General features: G+C 45.9%; 1 protein-coding gene and 1 long non-coding RNA gene across 2 annotated transcripts in view; both read right to left on the reverse strand.

The window, feature by feature from the left end:
* CLNK (cytokine dependent hematopoietic cell linker) overlaps positions 1-23672 on the reverse strand; it is a 183819-nt gene that overhangs the window by 90730 nt on the left and 69417 nt on the right. The window lies entirely within an intron of this gene.
* Positions 2227-11443, reverse strand: LOC116667954. Its single transcript, XR_004324957.1, has 3 exons — positions 11433-11443; positions 9689-9695; positions 2227-2637 (listed from the first exon to the last, which is right to left on the reverse strand). It is a non-coding gene; the product is annotated as an uncharacterized LOC116667954 (long non-coding RNA).

Genomic DNA, 23672 nt, shown 5'->3' on the forward strand with positions numbered 1-23672 from the left:
CAGAACCAGAATCTGCATTGTGACAAGAGGCCAGTGGGATCTGCGTGCACTTCAAGTGGTATAGGTATAATGTGACCTTGGATAAGTGACCTGATTTTCCCCATCTGCAAAAGGAAGCCAATAAAACACTTCCTTCATAGAACTGTCATGAGAATCCAATGAGTTAATCCTTGAAAAGCCTTGTTACTTACTATTGTATGTTACGTGTGTGCAGTCTCTAATCAGAGCGGTCCTGTGGTCACTGTTAGCTCTGGGTGCAGTAATGACAGAACTCAGAAGCGTGAATGGAAGCCAGTGCTGCTCTCCACGCACCTGCTCCAGGTATGGGACCCTGGGATGTATGATGGGGCAGACTAGCGTGCGAACTCCTGGTTACTGAGCAGGTGTACTGTCTCATGATGGTGCTGGTCACTTTATCAACCTTCATAGTGATGCTACGATAAAGGTATGACCATCCCCACTTTACAACAAAGGGATGAGTCTTGAGGGCCACTTGCCCAAGGTCAAGTGGTAACTGTCAGCGTTCAGAGAAAGTCCCAAGTCTTTTAACTAGAAAGCAGCAATGACCTATGACAGGGGCCTTCAACCTCAGACCTGCATGGGGTGGGGGCAGGGCTTCCCGGGGTTAACAGTGGTGTGCTGGGCTCGGCTCAGACTACTCAGCAGAGCTGATGGTTAAAATGTCAGGCATTCTGAGAGCCAGTAGTTAAACACAGTCTTTTGAAAAATTTAAATAAAATTACAATTGAATACAGATATTAAAACAAAGTTAATACATACTCAAAATGCATCACTTCTGAACTGTTTTACTACATTTTGCTGTTACCTAAGATCTTGGTGCTGTTTTTGTCTGCTGTATCTGTTTGATGGGAAAATGCTGCTGTGCATTTCATGACCTCACATCAGTGCTGACTTTGGCCACAGTGGGAGCACTTATACCACAGATATTGGCACATGCTACAGATCAGGATTTGATTTATTGCTTTGTCGATAGACTAACTTAAGAAAGTGATAGAAGAAATATTAATAAAGCAGATTTAATTTAAAAGTGAGTCATGTCTTGGAAACAACCTAAATGTCCATTGACAGATGACTAGATAAAGATGCTGTATATACATATACACACACACACACATATATATATTATATATGTATATACATATATATACACATTATATATGTATATGCATCTATACACACACACACACACACACACACACACACACACAAATGGAATATTACTGAGCTGTAAAAAAGAATAAAAATAATGCCATTTGCAGCAACACGGATGGACCTGGAGAGCGTCACCCTAAGTGAAGTAAGCCAGAAAGAGAAAGAAAAATACCACATGATATCACTCATATGTGGAATCTTAAAAAAAAGACAGAAATGAACTTATTTGCAAAACAGAAACAGACTCACAGAAATAGAAAACAAACGTATGGTTACCAGGGGGAAAATGGGGAGGGAAGGGGTAAGTCGGGAGTTCGAGACTAGCAAATACTAACAACTATATATAAAATAGATAAACAACAAGTTTATTCTGTACAGCACAGGAAACTATATTCAATATCTTGTAGTAACCTGTAATGGAAAAGAACATGAAAACAAGTATGTGTACATATGTGTGTGACTGAAACGTTATGCTATACACCAGAAATTGACACACCATTGTAAATCGACTATGATTCAATACAAGAACGAGTCATGTCTGTAGTTGTACCGTTGTGAATAGCACGAAACCTGAGGTGCTATTTTCCAGCCTTCAAAACTAATTTCTGACTCAGCAGAGAAGCTGCTTACATCACTGATGGACCAGTGAAGTTCTGGCACATGCCTTTGTGGTTTCAGTTCTATTTTACTCATCGATAGAAAGGAAAATATCCATCTGCTGAACTCAAATGAACTGAACCCTTGTCAACTGCAACCAGAGGTTGGCTAGGGACACGAGTTCAGCAAAAATCAGTGAAATCATTCTGTGAGAATCAGTTGGGTACCTGAAATTTTTTTATAAAGAATACTGGATATTTCATTATTATCTGAATGGTATGCCACACATCTTTAGATCAGTAAAATTCATGACAAACTTGTGTACCTATCTAAGCATACCTTTCCTTCATCTCCAGGGAGCTATATGACAAACATTTACTAAAATTTACCAGCCCATTACTGGCTAACCCCCTGAACCACTGCCATTTACAGTATCCTGAGGCAGAATGAGCTCAGTTTAGGTGCCAGAAACATCTGTAATTAGATCCTGGGCTTCAGCCTGAGGCACTGATTTTACTGCTCTGAGCCACATGCTTCTCATCTCTGAAGTGGGAACAGTAATAATGCCTTGGCAGATGGGATGTGAAGCTGGGTACCCCGGAAAAGTTAACTCTATTCTGCTTTCAAGTGTAGGAACAGAAAAGGAACACAGTCCCACAGAATGATGCAGCCCTGCTCCCCTCCCCCGGCCCAAAGTGGGTGGAAATCAGTGGGTCTCCTTATCCCCTCCCTAATACACTTCAGTTAATTTATTTTGGCAGAGGGGGAGTTAAATTAGGCTTGCTTATTTTTGGAGGATGTACTGGGGACCGAACCCAGGACCTTGTGCTTGCTAAGCATGCACTCTACCACTTGAACTATACCCTCCTCATACACTGATGGCCTCCTTACCCCTCCCTAATATGCTGATGGCATCAGTCCTCGTTTTGCTAATCTTCAGGGTCAACTCCCCCGCATCTACGGCTTATACTTGGAGGAGCTGTAAACTCAGGGCCAGATCTCAGTTCAAATACTCTTGTCTTTTCTTCCTCTCGAAAAATTATTTGTCAGCCGATGTAGGAGCAAAAAGGAGAAAAGACCCCAAAATTCCCTTACAAACTACAACGTGATTACAAGTAACTATGGGATTCCCGTGGGTGGGACCACAACCTGCTCATGGGGAGAGGGTGCTCACTGGAAGGTACTTTCCTACTTTCGTCTTTTTCTGTGCTAGGTACTTGGTGGGGACCCCAAAACTCTAATTGATTAACAGCTAATGTTTGCTCAGGGCATAAAAATGAAGACTGTGACTAGTGATTCAGGAGCCAAGCCAAACTTTTGAAGCGTCAGGTTTGAGTTCCCAATAGCTTCTAATGTGTGTGTGTGTGTGTGTGTGTGTGTGTGTGTGTGTGTGTGTGTGTGTTTCCCCCTGCGCCATGTATCTAGAAAAAAAAAAGGGAGTGAGAAAACAGATTTTATGCTTCTCTGGCAGCCTCACTTTGTGGTTCAAACCCTCCATATCTCTTCCTGTATGTATCCAATCAGGAGAGAGAAAAATAGCTTTTCTTTTTGTTTTTAATCTTGGGCTGTGAGGAGAGGTGTGGGCAGTGAAAAAGGATGAGCAAGGCTATGTTTCTTGTGTTAGAATCACAGCCTTTTCTTCGTGAAGGAAAGAGGAAATGGGTTCTCATGACAGTTTCTTAGCCATTTAAATATGAATTTCCCATACAACCCAGCAATTTCACACTTGGGTATTTACCGAAGACACATATCCACCCAAAACTTGCAAACAAGTGCCAAAAATGGAAAAAAAATTTTCCTAAAAGCCAAAAAATGGGCAAAAAACCCCTAAACATCCATCAATTAGCAAATGGGTAGACAAAACGGGGTCTGTTCATGCAATGGAATACTGTTTAGCAATAGAAATGATGAACTATTACACATACTACAACTTAGGTAAATCTCAAATACATGTTAAGGGAAAGAAGCCAGACACAGGAGACGACATGTTGTCTGATTCCATTCACATGAAATGTCCAGAAAAGGCAAAACTATAGAGACAGGAAGTAGATTAGAGGTTGCCTGGGGCAGCGGGTGGGGGTCGGGAGTCTAAGACGAATAGTAAATGGGGTAAGAATCTTTTGGGGATGATGGAAATTTTCTAAAACTGTTACATGTTGATGGTTATACATCTAGGTAAATTTACTAAAAGCCAATCGTTCAATTGTGTACTTGAAACGGGTGAATTATGTGATAGGTAAAATATTGCATAACGACTTTAAAGTTTAAAAAATCAATTTAAAAAATAAATATTAAAAATTTCAAAAATAAATTTAAATTAAAAAAATTAAAAAATAATTTAAAAATAAATTTAAATAAAAATAAAAGGTTTAGGAGAAAATGACATATTGCCAGCATCCTTAACTTTGATCCTCCATCAGCGAGTGTCCAGGCTCTGTCCTCATCCACAGAAAAGCAGTGAGTGGGTGCCCGCTCGGCACCACCCCTCCCCGCCGCTGGAGCTCCGTGGTGGATTAGGTCTCCCTACCTGTACCTGCAGGTCGGCGCGCACCGTGGACCAGGCGCTGTAATCCATTCTGACAACACCCAGCTATCTCTGAAGGCAACTGCCCTGCCTTTTCACTCCGCATTGGAGTTAAGCGTAGTAACACCTATTAGCAAAATGAATCTGCTCTGGTTTTAGAGGCTTTGGGTTTTCCAGCCGGTCAGACTCCTCGCACTGCTGCCAGCACACCAGGGCTGGGCATGGATGGAGACAGAGGGAGACTCTGGGGCTGAGTGGGGGTGATAATGATGCGGTCGACATCTTGTTGGAATAAAATTAAATGTTACAGGCTACCGTCCTTCTCAGAGCACCCTGGCTGCTCTCTGTGCGACAGGGACCTCGCTGATTAGTTATTAGAATTGGCTTCATTTCTGCAGGAAACACAGATGAGTGTGTGTATGTGGGGTGGGGGTGGGGGTGGGGCTATAATAAGAAAAGAAAAGAAAGGAAAAATGAAAGGAAAGAGGACACTCAGCCTTATAAATGGGCTGGAACAGATCTCTATGATACTGAAAAAAAAGTACCCCACAAAAATTCAAAGCACAAGCAAATAAGGAAAGCTGCGTGCTTTACGTATAGAGTCTCAGGTAATTCTTTCTGTGGACTGCTGTGGTTGTCCCCATTTTTCAGATGAAGAAACTGAGGCCAACGGTTGTGCCACACCCTGCCCCATAGTGATGCATGGCAGTTGCCAGCCAAACTTACCCATGTTCGCCTCAAAGCCCAGGATTCTTTCTACAATGTCCTGTCCTAATTTTCACTGATGGATTCTAAGTGGTAAGGAAAGAAGGTACCTAAATAACAGACCTGGTTTTCTTTCACACAAGAATGGGGGGACATCTGCAGCCTGGACACTCCTTCCCCCTTGGTCTTCATGGCCAAGTGGGAAACTCTGTGTGTAGCGGGAAGGGAACTAAGCACGCATCCATCTTCTTACAGCCACCCCCGCCCCTCTTGGACCTCACAGTGCCTCACTGTGAAAATGAGACACTTGAAGTCCAGAAATGGAAAGTTGCACACCCAGCCCACACAAGCCAGAGTGACTTCCATTCTTCGGGGGGTGCATCCTACTAGGAGTTTCTGCATGTTTTTTTGTGGGGGGACAGGGACTGACTGCTTTATCCTTTTCAGTGGGGTTTTAGTACCCAGAGCATCCATGTTAACACTGATGCCAGAAACCCAGGCATCATAAAGTCACCTCACTCAGACACTGATTCACTGTCACAGAATTGTCATTGATTCTATCTGGAGCTGCTCAGTGGGGGTCTCTCTGACCTCAGGGTCTGTCTCTCTCATTTCCCATAAAGGCAGCATGCCCTCCACCCATGGGACGTTGCATCTCATACCCAGAGAGTCTCCCCTGCCCAGGCTGTAAGGCTCCCCCTCCTCCACAGCCAGTTAATTCTTAATCTTCTTTCTAAACTGAGGTCCAATTCTGCCTCCTTTAGTCCATCTTGCCGACCTTCCCTGCTAGGTGGCCTCTCTCCTGGGTCTCATGATCTCTGTGCTTAGTTCTCTCATAATGTTTACCAAGGTTGTAACTACCAGCTTGCTTGTCTGACTGTCCGTTGAGAGAGAGCAAAAAGATCTTCCTGGAGAAGGCAGAAGAGCAGCAATCTATCTGAGACAGGGAGATTCTTGAGGGCAGGGAGCCTATCTCCACCGGCTTCTAATTCTGAGCCCCAAGCTCAGTTACTGGCAGATGACTGGTATTTATTAAATGTTTGTGCAATAGGGAATGGATGGAGTCTATAACTTTATGTAAGTTATGTAAGTCTTACGGAGTTGTTCAACTCCATAAGAGAAGGCTAGATCTCATTGGGGTCTTTCCATTTTGGGGTCCTTGAGACAAGGACATAGAGTTACTGCCAGAAATGTGGGCTGTGTCTGCAGTGAACCACACCCAGCTAAGACCCACACGTGTTCGCCAGGGGGATCTCTAGCCCTTGAGTTCATTCTATCCTCAGATTCCCTACACCCATGTCAGAGCCACTGCTATTCTGTCCTCTCAGGAAGGTGTTAAGAACAAAATGCCAAGAGAAGGATGCTGCACGGATTGAAAAATAAAGGACAACTCGCTTTGCACCCCGGGCCTGGAGCCTGTGGCTTCTCCATGAACTTCCTTTGTGCACAGCGAACAATTTCCCACCTGGAGCCTATTGTTCCATGATTAGATGCTGGGGCTCCGTGGGGAAGAGGTGAATAACTCTAAGGGTAACTGAACACGCCGCCAGTTTTCACCGCGGATCAGCGCGGGGCCACTCAGCCCAGGTATTCCTGTGATTGCAATGCCGAGAAATGTGTGCCGTTGAATGGTTCCCATCTGGGCAAAACAGGACTTGGTATTTGCAGTCCGGGTCATAAAAGCAAGTGGTTTGGGAACAATGGCTGCTTAGAGACTAGGGAAAAAAAGAGGTTTTGTTTGGAGATTTGAGTCCTTAAATTCCAGGCCTTGGAAGATTTCAAGGAGTAGAAAATGCTTAACTGTCTTTGAGCTCGACGCCTTTGATAAATACCACGGAGCTACTCAGGGCCTTAGCAGCCTGTGGGTGTTACTTCCATTCCACTGTTGGGGAGACTGAGGCTGGCGGCCATGCAGCTTTAAAAGGGGTGGGGTTGGAAAGCCAGTTTGGGTGGCCTGATTTCAAGCTCCACGTTCTCTTCAGACACGTGTCATTTTGCTCATTCTTGGGTCCCACTTGTCCTCTGAGAGCTTTGTGAGGAGATGTGACTGTTGCAACACAGCAAGGTTAACTGTCACCCAGGCATGTGGGCCCGGACCCAGTGGAAGAGGGTCTCTTTATGGCCCTCGGTCTAGAGGATGTGGGACAGAAAGGGGCCTTCACGCAACAGCAAGGATGTCTCCGCTCTGGCTGCATCTGCCCCAGTTCTCTGCTGAGAAAGAGCGTGAGTTTGGTATCAAAGCCCCTTGTCGTGTTGTGGTAGAGGGAACCTCGGACGGAGACACAATACATCTATACTACGAAATTCACCTATTTTTAAGTGTAGGAGTCAATGGCTTTTATTATGTAAGTTATACCCAGTAAAGTTATTAAAATACTATTTTTAAAAATCTATACTGTATACATTTCTCATGCTGAAGAATGGATCCTCCTTAACTCAATTAATCCATTGATTGACTTAATGAGCTCCTGACAACAAATCCGTCAATGAGTATCTCGAAATAGATGCCTGGTTGAAGAGGGTTAATGGACTATGAGCTCCAAGATTCAGAGCGTGCAAAATCAGAGAAGCAGCCCCCTTCTAGAAGGTTCCTTTAATAAAGCTTTGTCATTTCTTCTTTCAACAAATGTTTGTTAGCATCTTGTCAGGGCCTCTGGGCAATGTAATAGGATGGTCAGTGTAAGAGTTCTGGGGTCTGGCTGCCTAGTTCAAATGTCAGCCCCTAACCTCCTAGTTGTGCGGACTTAGCAAAGGTTGGCACACACTTCTAAACCTCTGGTTTCTTGCCTCTAAATCTGGTGTTGTATCAGGACCTATTTCATTGGGTAAAAAGGTGGACAAGTGAAGAGGGGGATGGGGATATGTTAAGGGTCACACTTAGCAAGCTATGTCTTTACCTTGGAACAAATTGCAGGGGTTTTACTGGGCAGTAGAATAATAACCATCACGATATTGGGAATGTAAATGGGCCTTTCATCCCCAAAGCCCTAGGCACACCGAGACACAAAGGCGTTACACTCGCCGGGGCTTTGACATGGAGCTTCCTGTGTCTGGAGTTGTAAAACCACCCAAGACTTTTCAGCGGGCCAGCCTAGCAGGCTCTGCGGATGTCTGGCAGGATTTGAGCATTGCTGTTGCAGGGAGACGTTAACCAACGTGACTGAAAGCAGAGCTGTCGTCCCCTCCGTGGAGTGGGGCGTTCTGTTCGTTAAGGAGAGAGTGGAGGCAGACGTGGGAGGTTGACACCCCCGGGAGGTCATTTTCACAAGCTGTGTTTGCTTTTCTCACTGCCTTTTCATGGAGCCTGGCTCTTCTGGGCTCAGCTCTCTCTTTCCAATTGACTGTTTCCTTTAGACCCGATGAGATCATGTGTGAACTTTGGAAATGAAGAGAGAGGCATTTATTTTACTAAGGGTGTGTGTGTGTGTCTGTACACGTGCATGCACTTGTGCTTGTGCAAAAGAGAGAGAGGCAGATACAGAGACAGAGAGACACAGAGACAGACACAGTGAGAAACAGAGGGACACAGGGAGGGACAAAGACATGGAAAGAGGCACCCACATCAAGCGTCCTCCTTCTCCTGACTCTGCACCAGGTCTGTTACCGTGTAAACTTCCACCCGCTGACAGGGCGCAGGGGGGTGAGTTCTCATCTCGGGGAGCAGAGAAGCCAGGACAGGAAGCCAGCACTTGTGACCTGCTCTGGTCCAGGCACGTTCATTCCAGCTGCTCATCTAATCTAACCTTTGGGCATAGGAAGGATTCTCCTCATCTTCCAACCGTAGCGACTGAATTTGGGGCATGTCCTTGACCTGTCTGAACCTACCTGGCTGGTGGGTAGCAGCTCTGGCTTCACACCTGGGTCTTTCTGCCCAGAGCTCATGCTTCTTGCACTGTGCAGTGATCGGCCCTTCAGGGCCAGCTCTGCCTCGTTCCTGCGAGTCTGGGGGACGTTCCCTCTGAGTCCCAGGTCTCAGTTTCTACATCTGCGGAATGAGGACTTCTCTGAGGGCAATGGTCTCATTAATATTTTTTATCTCCAAGAGGTATAGATTTTGGACAACAGGTCCTGCCCCACCTTTCTGTTTCTCATTCACCTTCTCACCTCTCTTCTCACCTCGGGGATGGGCACCAGGCCCCCTTCACGTCCTCTGACTGTCCTGAAGGGCCTTGAATTGACTCACACACGGTTCCTCTGCTCCTCTCTCAACAGCTGGAGGGCCAGCTCCTCCCTCTTCCCCTTCCTTCCCTTTTTCCTTTTAAATATGATTTTTAAGTTATTTCTGTAACATTTAAATTACAAGAATAATTCATGGACGTTGTAAAAAATGGAGAAAATAGCTATAAGGCAAAACAAGAAACAACAATCATGCAACACAAATCCAGACATAAGCTGGTTCGTGGCACACACACGAATGAATGATCATTTTTTTTTTTTTTGGTAAAACATAGGTGCATCATTAAATATACTTCCATGAAATCATACTGGTTGGCTGCATAACATTTCTGAATACGGCTTTTAACAATTTCCCTAGTTCATGGTGTGGGCTTTAGTAAGTGTCCTGGTCCTGACACTCATTACCTGTGTGTTCTTTGAGCAGGCTGTTTGACCTCTCTGTGCCTCAGTTTCCTCCCCTGCACCACAGGAAGAACTTTCTGCCAAATTCCTTCCTTAGGACTAGCCCTCGACCCCAGCTCTCATAGTTTCCGATTTACTATGAGAGGCTGGGTGAACATCTCACCTACTGCTGCAGAGACGTCAGAGGCGTGTCCGGGACAACACTGCCTTCCTCTTCTGAGGGCTTAACCTTTTTCCTCCCCCTCCCAGCCATTGGCCAAAGCCCTGTGTGTACCCGGTGTCCCAGGACTTCAGAGCCTGGAAGAAATGAGACCCCTTCTCTGCTAGCCTGGCTCCTCCTCCCTCTGCTCTGGCTTTTGGAGGAAAAGTTATTGTTCATGTAAACTTCTGTCTAGTTGCCTATTTAATAACATCTACATAGTTTGCTAACATATAGTATGACACTGATTTCTTTATCTGAACCATATGAGCACTTGGGGCCACAGTTGGAGGCAAAGCAGATACCACTGGTACCCCCAGTGCATCTCCTTTACTGGGCCAGCGGACCCCTTCTCCTGCCAGTGGGGGTAACCAGTAACAGCTAAGACTTGCACCCTTTTCCGGAACACCCTTTTCCTTTGACAGACAAGAGCCCCCTGGCCTGGGGATGCCTGAGAGTTGCATTCCCCACTCTCATCTCCACGGGCATCCGGAGCCAGTGACTGATCCAGCTCCTTGTCTCTGTGTGGGATGGACAACCTCAGTGATGCTCATACCGGGGAGGTTCCCATGGGCGGGGTCAGGCTAGGCCTCCCTCAACTCTTCTGGCCCCTCCTGGTTACCCTGCTCCCTGGTGGTGTGCTCCTGCCAGCACTCCCTCCTAAGTCAATCTCTCACCAATCCCTGTTGCAGGCTCTGCTCCTATGGAAACTGAGGTTCGGGACAGGGTTTAGCAGACAAGGAGGTAGATTTAAGCAGCCCGACGTCTCTCACTTGGAGAGCAGCCTCTTCGCTGGTCGTCCCATGCCTCCTCTTTCTTGTCCTCCTCTATCTGTTTTCAGATACTTCCAGATACAGATATTTTAGAAGGTATCTGTTTATGCCCATCACAGGCCTGAAACTTTCAGTGTCTCCTCTTTCTCAGAGCAAAGACCACATGGCCCACATGGCTTGGCTTTTGACAGCCTTCTCAGGTTTACCCCAATCTTCCTCCTTAACTCAGGCCACACTGACCTCTCATTTCCTCAAAAAGGTCATTATCCCTTTAAATTCAAGGTCTTTCTCCATGTGGTTTCCTCAGATGGGAAGTTTATTTATTTGTTTATTTGTCTTCACTCTGTTTACTTTCCCAGTTGTCCTTCAGATTTCTACCCAAGGTTAGACGCTTGCTCAGAGGACATCGACACAGCCTCTCACGAGTCATCCCTGGACTTGCTGCAGCTGGCAGACATCTGCCTCTGACGTCATTTACTCTCTTTTCCTCTCTGAACTGATGTCCATTTCCTAAAAGGCACGGTCTGTTTCTCCACTGCTCACCAGGGTATGACGGCCCCGAGAAAGACCCAGGGCACTGCAGCATGGAGCAGAGGGGCAGAGGGGCCTTGGAGGCCCCTGGAGATGGCTCAGCTCCTCGCTGCCTGGGACGAACTGTAGGCATTGGCCTCTGTCTCTTCACCTTCAGTGAGGACAGCAGTGCCGGCATCCCTCACAGGCTTCGTCAAAAACTAGGAATTATAACTAAAGCTGATCAGGCTTGGTGTTTTAAGGAAGAGGAATGAGGAGGGTCTCACCTTCCCAAAATATACCAGCAACTGAGAGCCAAGGCAATTAAGTGTTTGCTTGGGAAGCCTCCTAATGGTTCACCCGTCCCAGGAACCGGAAGAGGGTTCTGGCCAAGCAGGAGTGAGGAGACCCTAACATCTTTCCAGGTTGGGAGAGGGGATGCACACACCTAGAAAAGACCTCAACCAAAGCTTTAGGGTTTCAGCCAAGCGCAGGGCGTTTGCACATGTACGTGTGAGGCGCTCCCCGCCCCCACCCCCAGGGAACGTCTTCCCAGAGGTACAGCACAGGGTGTAAGGCCGCAGGGTGTGAGAGGACAGTGGTCCCCCCCATGGCTGCTCACTTGGGGGTCCTTTATAGATAGACAGTCACAGTCTCTCTCAAGATTTAAGGAATTAGAACCTCCGTGAGGGATGTCCAATAACCTATTGTTTTTAAACCTTTAAGAATATTTCATACAAATTTTGAAAATTAAAAAAAAAAGCCCTGCCTGGTGCTCCTGATGCTGCCAGCCAGCCCTGGTCCAGGCATGGTGTTTGAGGACCTCCGAGAGCTGCGGGAGCCAGAAATAACCAAGGATGGACAGTATTTAAGGGGTGGACCAGAGAACAGCCTCACTGGGGTCCCACTCTGGGCATCACGTTATTTTCTGAGAAAATTCTTCACCATGTGGACGCTGACTCAACACTGTACAGCTGAGTGGAACTGGGTCTCCTGTCTGTCATTTTGCACCTGAGATGCTGATGTGTCTTGAACAAGGCTGTCTTGATGGATGACAACTGATTGTGACACCCGTTTGTCCCCTTTAGGACTCTGTCACCATCCTGTGAGATAAGCTGAGGGACACTCTCATGACCTTTATTATATGGAGGAGAAAATGAAGATCCCAGATCCCCAAGGACGGGCCGATGGGCTCCCAGGTAGCACGTGGCTGAGCCGGGATTCCAACCTGCGTGTGCTCAGCCGTTTATGTCCCTGCTTTCCTCTCAAGGCTGAGCCCTGTGCTATGCCTTGTGGGTTCAGAGATAACGGAGACGTTCTCTCTCCAAATAGACTGTGAAGGCTAGGAAGGGAGGAGCCAATACAATTAACTCTAGCAACACAGCGGGGTGGGAAATTTCATCTTTCTTTCCTCTAATATAACTCATTCCTATGCTCCTTTCACACCATTTCATAGGCTGGGCTGAGTATCATTTCTTTTCATTCATTCATTCATCCATTTATCTATTCATCCATCCATAAATTCATACACCTCTTCAGTAATTACACCAATAAATCATTGTTTATGGGGCACCTACCACAAGTCAGGCAGGCACTATTGTCCTATGCATGCTGTAGTAGGCAGCCCCCTAATACAGGTCAGCAGAATTGAGGGTGGTTAACCCCCACGCACACTTATCTCCATGCACATTCGCTGAATAAACGGATAAGGAAACGAACAAGGGCTGTAATGAAGGTATTCACAAAAAGTGTTGAGGAGAAACATAAAAGACGCTGCCCTCCCCCTTCTTCCATTTCACACCAGTCCTGCCAAATGCCAGGGCCACTTTAGGGAATCAGCGTTTCCCGGTCCGCTTTCACGTCCCATTGCAACGCAATGAAAGCCTTCCCTTCTGACCTCCTCGGTCCCTCCTGCTCCTCCTGGCGTCTAGTCAGCTCTGGGTCAACGTGATGAGGTCAGCTCCTGCAGAATTCTAAAGGATGTAAGTACCCTCTGTGACCCCTGCCCAGAGCATATTGATTGAAAAGCGTTTCCAAGGTGTCTAAGGTACACATCCTCTCTCAGAAAGGCCCAGCGCCAGCTGCCATCTGCAGGAAGTCATTTAATTGTATTCTGCTCTAGGATGGGCAGCAGTGGATAGGGCAGAAGGCTGGAGACCAGAGACAGGAGGGGAAGGTGATAGGATAGATACTGCCTCTGCCTCAGATGCTCCGAGGAAGAGAAAGAAAATGAAATGGCTGGAGAGGACGGATCACAATTACAGGGAGCTAGACATTTTTCAGATCATTGTGTTGTCGGAAAGTAAGTTGAGAAGACTTGGTGTATCTGTATTGATATGTGTACCTAACCTAGCTTTATAGATCTGTACAGCTATGTCTGTCTGTCTGTCTATCTATCTATCTACCGTCTTTTTATCTATCTATCTACCTGTCTGTCTGTCTATCTATCTCTATCTGAAATAGTTAGGAACTTGGGGTAAGGCAAGTAAGTTTTCTTTCCTTTTTTTTTGACTTTTAATGAAATTCTTAACTTTCTTTTTTTTTAATTGAAGTATAGTCAGTTACAATGTATCCATTTCTGGTGTACAGCATAATATATATATTTTTGCATATATATATTTGTTTTCACATTCTTTTTCATTATATAACAATTTCAGTGATCTTTAATTCTATGTCTAGTAATATACTCCAGCCCCATCACCAAGTAAGAGGGCAAGAGAGGAGAGAAAGCGAAATGGAAAAGGGAAAAGGGAAACTATCGTGTCAGCCAATGAAACATTTTCTATCTCTCTTCATTCTCCAAGTCTCTTGGAGACACAGGAATTATTTCTACATTTTAGTGCAGCTCAAGTCACAAAAGGATTTTCCCAATTGTCCTTCTATGTCACACAGCTAATGACAATGAAATAAAAATTCGTGTGTCTGCTTCTAAGGTCTTTTTGTTTGAACTCCTAGCCTCTTTTTATGAATCAAGGGCTTGATATGCGTGGCACTTGATTCACAGACTAAGTTGTGATATTGAACAGTGGTTGATGGCTTGGGCAGCCCTTTGATGGGGTGGCCACCAGGTGCCTACAATTAAATGCCTCACAAGCATCTAAAAATTAAAATGTTCAAAATGTAAACTCCTGTCCTTCCGACCTCCATCTCTGCAGGCTCCCTCGGTTCCGCAAGTGGCCCCTTCTCTCACCAGTTGTGCATGGAAGAGTCCCAGAACCATCCTCGACCACCTGGTACCCCCAGACCGAGCCATCACCATTCTTGGAGATTTTTCCCTCCACACCACCTCCTCTGTCCACGTCTATCTGACCTCCTCCACACCCACCATCATGCTTGCTGGGCTCCTGGTCCATGAAGTATGCCCATGACATCCTTAACCCTTAAAGGGTGGGGGACTTCTATTTTGTCCAGGCAATCTGCCTAGCATTTCATACGTGTCACAACATAACAACTTTCAGTTAGCATATCTGACCTCTGTGTGGCTGTTTGTGGAACCTTTGCTTCTTCCACCACATTGTGACGCCACGAGGGTGTGGAGTGGCTCTCTGTGTGCCGGGCATCCTGCCCTGGGCCCGGTCTAGCTCGGGGTCTGGCAGCCACTCTCCTCTTCTTCTGATTCATGCTGTTCTGCACACTGGCCACACTTTTCAAACAACAGATTCACTGTTTGTCTTCCAGAATATTCCTACTATTGAAAGAGTCGTGGTACCTAAACCAGACGACACCACTCATTTTTATTCACTTTTCACATAAAAATTCTCCATCTTTGTTTCCACCTCTGTCAGTGCTCTCACTACTGTTGCATTTATTGCATATCATGAACTAAATAATTTAAAAATACCTCAAACATAGGTCCAGATAAGCAAACACAGGGAAGCATTTTAGATCTGGAGCTTCTTTTTGTTTATAGAATTAAAGCTGAGTTAGACGTTCTTAAGTTGAGGCATGGTCAGTATCTCGGGTTGAGAGCATCGTCATTTGTGCTGTCAACTAATCATGGTGACCGTTCGCATCGTCCTTGTTAGTGGGTTGTAGCTTTCTCAGAGGATCAGATGAGAGCTGGAGTTCACTCAGCACTCACGGGGTGCAGGTGTTATGCTAACAGTCCATCCACATTCTCTCCTTTAATTCTCCTTCCCTAGATGGGAAGTTCGACTGTGGTCCCAGTTTTCAGGTGAGGGAAGTGAGAGAAGCAGTTGGATGGAGATGTCATCCCTGATCCAGGAAGACCAGACTCTAGAACTAATGCCCTCTCCCCTTGGCCGGGGTGCCGGCCTGGGTGTCTGCAAGTTCTCCGAAGGCCAAGCATTCGGTCATCCTTCTCCTCTAAGCTTTTATAACTGTTTCACACTGTACTGAACAGTAGGAATGAAATTGGGCTGAAAGACATACATGCAGGAAGCAGACCTCATTGTAATCGGACCGGCAACATAAGAAGCGCTGGACATCGTTATGCTCCTTCACACGCAATATTTCAGTGACTTCCTGTGTTAGCCCTGTGAGCCTGGGTGAGAGGGGGCAGGTTAAACAGTGCTGGGCGCTCTGCCACATAAAGATGATGGCCATGGGCTGTGTTCACCTAGTCCCATAATAGTAAGGACAACCACTGAGGTTAGAATAAGGACTTCTATTTCACCCAGGGTGGTTCAGTTACCTTCTAAGATCACACAGGGAGGGCTCTGAGTCCAGACTGACGGTCTCACCACGAACCCTGCCCCGAATCCTTATGTGACATTCCCTCTCTTTGGCCAACATTAGCTTCTTGAAAGTTCCAGAGCTCAGAGAAGGGGGACAGAAGCCAGTGGGGATTTCAGGGAAAGATTTTGAGAAAAGAGGAGACACGGAAGAAAGACTAAGGAGGGAGAATGAATATTTATTTCAAAAAAGTGTCCCACAGGAAGCTCTGGGTATAAAAGGAGACACCTGGGCAGTCATTTTGGGAGGAATCGTACACGTTATCCCTGGGTCAGTAGGCAGGCGCAGGGCCCCCACTGCTCCCTTGCCGGCTTGCTCTGTGCACTCGGCCCTTTTGTAACCTGAGAATGAAGCTGAAGTTAATTAGTTCTATTTACGGCATTTGCCTGTCGTTTCCTCTGCAACTCAAGCTTCACGCTTTCTACCTTTCCACATTTGATCTAACAGAAGAGAAAATGACACCGCAGCCCCGATTCTGCCTGGTGGGCCTCTGCTGCTCTCCGAGAGGCGGTGCATTTTGAGCGCTAATTGCTTTCAGTGCGTTCAGTTGTCCTCCTGCTTCTCAGACGTGCCTCCCTGCTCCCAGCGTTCCCAGTCAAACTTGGGTTTTTTGAAATACCTGTCACTGCTCAGCCTTCTGAAGCTCTTCAGCTTCCTTCCTGTGCAGAGCTCGGGAGAGCAATTTGACTTTTCCCTTCAGGTTCATTCAGATTAGTGAAAGTCATCAGAGACAAGGAAGGACCAGTGACTATAAGCACTGGCAGGAACTTGGGTAAAATGCACAGTTGGGCTGGGTATTCTTTGGGGAAGAATGAATTCCTTTTTGCAGCTTAAGTTGGGCTTGTTTGGGTTTTTATTCCCAACTTAAAAATGAAAAAAAAAATGAAAATCTTATAGGCTAAATATCTTCTTCTAAGTCACATGGCTAGGAGGTGGCAGGGTTGGAACTCGAAGGAACACCTGTCTCCAAAGCCCGTGTTTTTTCATCTAGACGAGGCTAGATGACATCTGGCATCATGAGAGATGCTGCCAGACAGATGTCAAGGGTACACGGGACATCATCCCTGTCCACAAAGTGGGCAGGAGAGGTGTGCAAACCAGTAACTCCCACAATGCAACGGGCTCCACCCTCACAGTATGTGGCATGTGATCTGTGAGAACCCAGAGGTGGAAGGGAAGGGAGCAGTTCTGCTCCAGGACAGCTGGGGAGGCTTCTCAAGCAGTTATATGGGTTGAATCGTGTCCTCCAAAGAAATATGTTGACGTTTCAACCCCTGGTACCTGCAAAAGTGACCTTATTTGGAAAGAGGGACTTTGTAGATGTTAAGATGTGAGTTGAATTCATCCTGGAATAGAGTGGGCTCTTAATCCAATGTGACTTGTGTCCTTACAAGAACAGGAAAAAAAAAAAAGGCTCAGAGTCAGATACACAGAGAGAACACCATGCGAAGACGTGGACCCAGAGGGAAAGTGGTCACATCATGTGGAAGCAGAGACTGGAGTGAGGCAGGTCCCAGTTAAGGAATTGCTGACAACCACCAAGCCAGGAGAGAGGGCATCATCCTGCAGACAACCTTGATTTCACAATTCTAATCTCCAGGACTGTTAGAGAATGAATTTCTGTTGCTTTAAGCTATCGAAACTTGTGTAATTTGTCATAGCAGCCCTAGGAAACTGATGCAAGCAGACATCACCCAAGTGGACCTTGGGGCCTGCGTGTTGTTGGGTGGGGTGGGGGGGACACCATGGCAGGAGGGGACAGCAGCGTGCCAAGGCATGAGGACAGCTGTCCTCTCATGACAGTTGGAGCTCGTAGGCCATGAGGTGGAAATGTTAGATTGGGACTGAATTCCAAAGGGAGGGGTTTATCAGGGAACCCAGGTGCTAGGCAGGGCCACACAACTAGTTCTGGACAATGGGGTGTGAGCAGAAAGGAAGTACGTCACCGCTGCCCAGCTCCCTCTCCCCCTGTCTCAGACACCTGCTCCAGGTGGTGCAGCTGCAAGATGTGAGGCTGAATCCCTGAATCACTGCCTGGAAGGGATCTGCTCTGGGGACTGCTGGCCTCACAACACACCTCATGGGAACAAAATGATAAACCTTTATGTGGGAAGCAGCTGACCTTTCTGAGGCTTGTTTGCTACTATAAAAAACCAACAGATGTAAATTTCAGATGTTCTGGGGCAAATCATCACTAGTACACATATGTCCTACCTCCCCAAAAGACCCTGGAACACACTGATCGTTCTTCATTTATTATCCCATCCACACTCCCTTAAACATATTCAGCACTCATCAAATTAACCAGAGATTTAAAGATGGAGTGACCTTAGGGCTGTCAGCTTAACTCCTTCATTCTACCTAAGCCCCCACTGCAAGCCAGAAGCAGGTGAAATCGGGGTCCTGGTCTCCTGAATTGGGCACTTGAGTGTGCCCTGTCATCCAACCCATTATCCAACCTGTGATTTACCCAATACATGTGTCTGTGAGATACGGATTGCACGAAGACATTCCCCTACCTTATCGACAGCTCTTGTGGGAATTTGTAACCACAGCAGGAAAACCTTTACTGACAAATGTGGCTTATCTGTAAGTTGACCGTGTGATAAGTTACATAAACCCAGATGCTTTTGAGAGTGAAAGCACTGTTCACAATTACTCTGGGAAACCACCGAGGACTTGGAATGTCTTGAGCAAACTGGGACACATGCTCACCCTGCTCAAGGATGGTTTGGGTGAAAAGCAGGTAATAAGATGAAGAGGATTTGCTCAAGATTGAGTAGCCCAGGAACTAGTGTGCATGACCTGTCTTTATTAATTGTAGATTCGGAGTTTTCAGTTGCTCAGTCTATAAATTAGGAAGAATGGTTAATTCTCATAACCACATTGTGAACATGTTTGTGAAAGTGATGTATTAATTTGAAAAACTTACCATGCTTTAATTTATTATTGTCATCCTTGCTGTTGACATAAGTGTGATGACTGCTGTTCCTTGGTGAGTTAAAGCTGGGATTTCTCACCTGTGCCGCTTTCTAGAATCACCTGGGATGACAGAGCAAATAAATGCAACCAGCCCTCTGCATCTGCAGCTTCTGCATCCGTGGATTCAGCCAACCATGGATTGAACATGTTTGGGGAACAAAAACTCCAGAATGTTCCATAAAGAAAAAAAAACCCTTGGATTTGCTGTGCACCAGCAATTATTTACACAGCGTTTACATTGTATTTACAGCTACTCACATAGCCTCTACATTCTATTAGTTATTATAAGTAATCCAGAGATTAAATAAAGTATACATGAGGATATGTGCATATTATTGGCAAACAGGACACCATTTTATATAAGGGATGTGAGCATCCATGAATTTTGGTATCTGTGAGGGTCCTGGAACCAATCCCCCATGATACCAAAGGGTATCTGTGTAAGTTTGCTTGGACTGGTATTCCTCGGTACATCTGTGTCCATATTTCCCCTTTTTATAGGGATACCAGCCATATTGGATTAAGATCCACTCTAATGACCCCATTTTACCTTAAATACCACTTTATCCCCAAATATGGTGACATTCTGAGGTGCTATGGGTTAGGACTTCAACATACGAATTTGTCGGGTGTCAGGGACACAGAAATGCCAGTGTATATCAAGGTCAAAAGCCAGTGTGTTGAAGGCATTCTAAGAATACACTTGATCGGGTGAGTTGGAGACATTTCTGGCTAATGCAAAGCACAGTCTAACATCAAATTGTAAGCCCTTTCTTGTACTGCTGAGTGAGGCCGTGTGAAACTGATTGAATGACTCAGAGCCTTTCACCCAGATAGCCCTCTCCTATTGGTGATGGGAAATTGTTTAGACAGAATGCCTTAGCACTGACACAACGAATAATACTTTGTCAGTTGCGTGGCTCGTTGTGCAAAACACTTTCTCTGCTCAGGCTGTGCCTGACTGGCCTCAGGGCTTGTGTGTGCCAGCTGGGCTGGGTGGGTGGGGGCTCCTTATAGCTCCTGAGCTTAGGAGCCTGCTGATGGCATGAGATGCCCACGTGAGATTTTAGCAGGATCTCCTTTGAGACTCAATTTCCTCATCAATAAAACAAGAAAAGACTTTCTGCATCACACAGCTCACAAAGTTGTCGTGGGGAACAAATGAGGCCATAGGTTTATGCATGATCATGGGGCTACTTAAAGTCAATTAAGACATTTAGTTTCTCAGTGGCAGTAGTCACATTTGAAGTTTTCAATATCCACATGTAGCAAATGGCTACCATCTTGGGGAGTTCTGATTTAGAACATTTCCATCATTGCAGAAAGTTCTGGATGGTGTCACTGCAGGAGATTTACGTGTCTTTTCTCAGGGAGGACATCATTATCACTCCATGGGTGAGATATTCAAGGCTGCAGTGATGTTAAATTCTTCTGTCACATACAAAGTGCAATATTTTAGACCTCAATCCCAGAATTGCCCAATATTTAAAGCCTGGATTCGCTCTTTCTTTTTTTTTTTTTTCTAATTGAAGTACAGTCAGTTACAACGTGCCAATTTCTGGTGTACAGCACAATGTCCCAGTCATGCATATATATGCACACATTCATTTTCATATTCTTTTTCATTAAAGGTTATTATAAGATATTGAATGTAGTTTCTTGTGCTACACAGAAAAAATTGTTTTTTAAAAATCTATTTTTATATATAGTAGTTAATATTTGCAAATCTAGAGCCTGGATTCTGTTTCACTACACCACACAACCTTCTATTTTCAGCTCAATGAATTCTTTTTCTTCAGTCATTAGAGTCAACAATGCTATAGTCTAAACTTGAAAGGCGATGAGTGAGCTTTTGGTTTCTGAAGCTTCTGCCAAGGAGGTTATCCAGGGCAATGCTGGAGCTGGACTAAAATTTTTGGAAGAGGTCTTAAAGGTCTCTCTCTCTGCCTCCTCTCTGTCTCTCTCTCTCTCATTCTTTGCTCTCTCTGCAACATAGGCACACCCACATCCCTCATGTACCACAATTCTTCCTCTAATGCAAACTGCTGTGCAACTTTAAACAAGCTGCATAGACGTTCTTCACTTCCACCCCCTTAATAAAATAGGGATCCTATTGCTGGGGCATTAGCTCTTATCGGGGACTTCGGATGCGGACTACACAGAGCCGTGCAAGTCAGAGCTCCTACTATTGTTCTTCCTCTTCCATCGTCATGCTTTTGCTTTCTCCCAAGCACTGCAGGCTTCTGCCTCCCGGCCCACGAACTGTCCTTGTAGCAGGAACTATAAACAGCAACGTGGAACCTACTTAGAGGCAGATGAAAGGCAGATGCTTGAAGCCAGCAGGAAGCGCTCGCCTGGGAGCCTGCGCCTCCAGCTTCAGAGGCAGACCTTTGTTACGGCTGGAAGTGGAGCCACAGCTCAGAGAGGCTCAAGGCAGCTGCCTCTGGAAGCTTGCCTGCACCCCCGCCTCTGAGCACTGCGGGGCTATTTTTCATTTGAAAAAAAAATCACGACTTAGATTAGAATGTATGATTTTTGCCCTGAGAATCTTAAAGCTATAGGGGAATAAGACTGTGCTTTGAAGCCTGATTTAGACTTCTAAGGAGAGAGGAATTGGCCTCCTGAGGGACAGTGGTTGGGGGGAGCATGTGGCAGGGCTCATGAGTGGGTTGCACAGCCCCCGTGGAGTGGAGGGCTGGTGTGGGGGACCTGGCTAGTTGCAATGGCCTTACGAAGTTATGCTGGTTGGAGCAGAAGACTCAGGGGAGGCAGAAACAGACACATGGCTCCCATGGTCTGGGTCGTTGATTAAATCTGAATCTGCACCAAGAGCTCAGCGTGGCTTCGGCAGAAAGCAGGAGTTTACCGGGGGTGAAAGGTAAACTGCAGATACCATTCTCACCCCACTGGACCCCCGCTGCACTTGGATAGAGTCCAAGCCACGCCAGGACTCTGCAGTGGACACTGTGGGGTGCTCCCCCAACCAGCCTGCAGGACTGAGGGACTTTTGCCCCCAGCTGCTGGCAGTAATGCTTGTGGACAACTGTCAGACTTCTTCGTTGGAATGAATGAGTACATGAATGAAGGAGTGAATGACAAGAGTGCATCCTTCAAATACATCACCCATTAATTTGTTGCTCTCAGGAATATAACTATTTGACCACACTAATACGTGAAAAACATTTTTTAGAGTCAAATTTGGGGGAAAAAAGGCAATGTATAAATAAAAGTAAAAATAAATAAACAAGTCCGACACATACAGCCCTTTCCGTTCTCAGATTACCTGCCATGTGCATTCCGGCTTCATGTTCAGTGCGTCCTGCCCTGTACCTGACACATGGCCCACAGTTGCTCTGTGATATGCAGAGGTGGCCAAGACATTGCACTTGCCTTCAGGGAGCTTCCGATTGAGATGCAGAGGCAAAGTGAACAAAATGCAAAGTCAGGATGAACAGGTACAGAGAAGATATTCACTGAGGTCTGAAGGAATAAGGGAGACATTTTTGCCAGAGAGTCATTGGATTTACATCCTCAAGGTGGACCAGTTCGGGGAGGGGAGGTCATTCCAGGCAGAGGGAGCTACTTGGACAGAGGCAGGGAGGCAAGAATGAGGAAGGAGAAGATAGGCAACATGGATATTAGAAGGAAAAACCAGGTCATCTGACTTTGCTAATGTGAGTCCTGCTACTGCCACCAATGGGACTTGTAGGAGCCTGGGGTGAGTCATGGAATTTTTGAGCTTCAGTTTTCCCATCTATTTAATAGAAAGGAAAAAACTAAATAAAGCAAAAAATGCAACATAACTCATGGGACTGTACTGTCATTTAATATTTTGAACGGCTCTGGGAAAGTCACCTAACTTTTAAAACTATCTGTTGTCTTAACTGTGAAATGGGAATACGTACACGTGCCTTGACACTCTCATAGAGCTTCTGGGAAGATGAAGGAAAACAGTGGACACTGAGGGACATTTACAATGTGAAGTGCCTCAAAGTGTAAGCCACACTTTAACAATTTAATTTTAGTATGTAGCTGGCAAATCCACATTGATGGGTAGCTGATAGATCTGCCGAGCACAATACAGGTTACGTGGCCCCACAAGGGAAGGCAGACTGATAGACACGATAGTTAAAACTGGGTGGTTTTACTCTAGGATGTAAATTTTCAGGATTTTGGCTGTTATGTGATCCTTGCCTCATGGTTTTCTTTGCTGATCATATTTCTAACTCATGTCGCCTGGAGAAGAATGGCTCTTCCTGGAAGGAGGTAAATGCCTCTTTATGTTTTCTCCTCCCTGGAATAGCTGCGGAGGGAGGAGCTCACATGACATCATGGGCATGAGATTCTATCTTTAGGTTCCCTTCATCTTTCAGTCAATTGATCCAGCAATAACCCCAACAACAAATGCTCATCAAAAGGCTCCTCTGTCTGTCCAGGGTCTGGGCTGCATACTGAGGATATAGCAGTGACCCAGAGAGAAGTCATCCTTGTCCTGATGGTGCCTGTCTTCCAGAAGCAAGAAAACAGCTTTTCACGGTTGCCCAATAATGACTTATTTCCTTTCTCTTACCTGTTGCTACCATCTCAGAATCTCCTGCTACCACCCAGATAGAGGCTGACGGAACAAAAGACAGCACACTAGGAAAAGATACACTTTCACGTGCAGGGATAGGCTAGTAGAGGACTGTCAGGGTGAAGGTGGGGGTGGCTACACCAGTGTCCCTGCAACCTCAGAATTCCTCCACTTTCTAACATGCCCCCAACGAGCTTTCAAAATTAGGTGGTCACATTCCACAGTAACTGCAAAACTGTAAACTCTCAGGGTGCCAAAGGAAGGTCCAGATGTCCCAGAGGAAAGTTCCACCTTGGTGTCTCTGAGCATCAACCATACCAGATGTCTTGCGGTTCCTCAGTTCTTTGATGCTCTTGTTTGTAA

The sequence above is a fragment of the Camelus ferus genome, chromosome 2 (assembly GCF_009834535.1).
Source record: "Camelus ferus isolate YT-003-E chromosome 2, BCGSAC_Cfer_1.0, whole genome shotgun sequence".
In the NCBI taxonomy this organism is placed as follows: Eukaryota; Metazoa; Chordata; class Mammalia; order Artiodactyla; family Camelidae; genus Camelus; species Camelus ferus.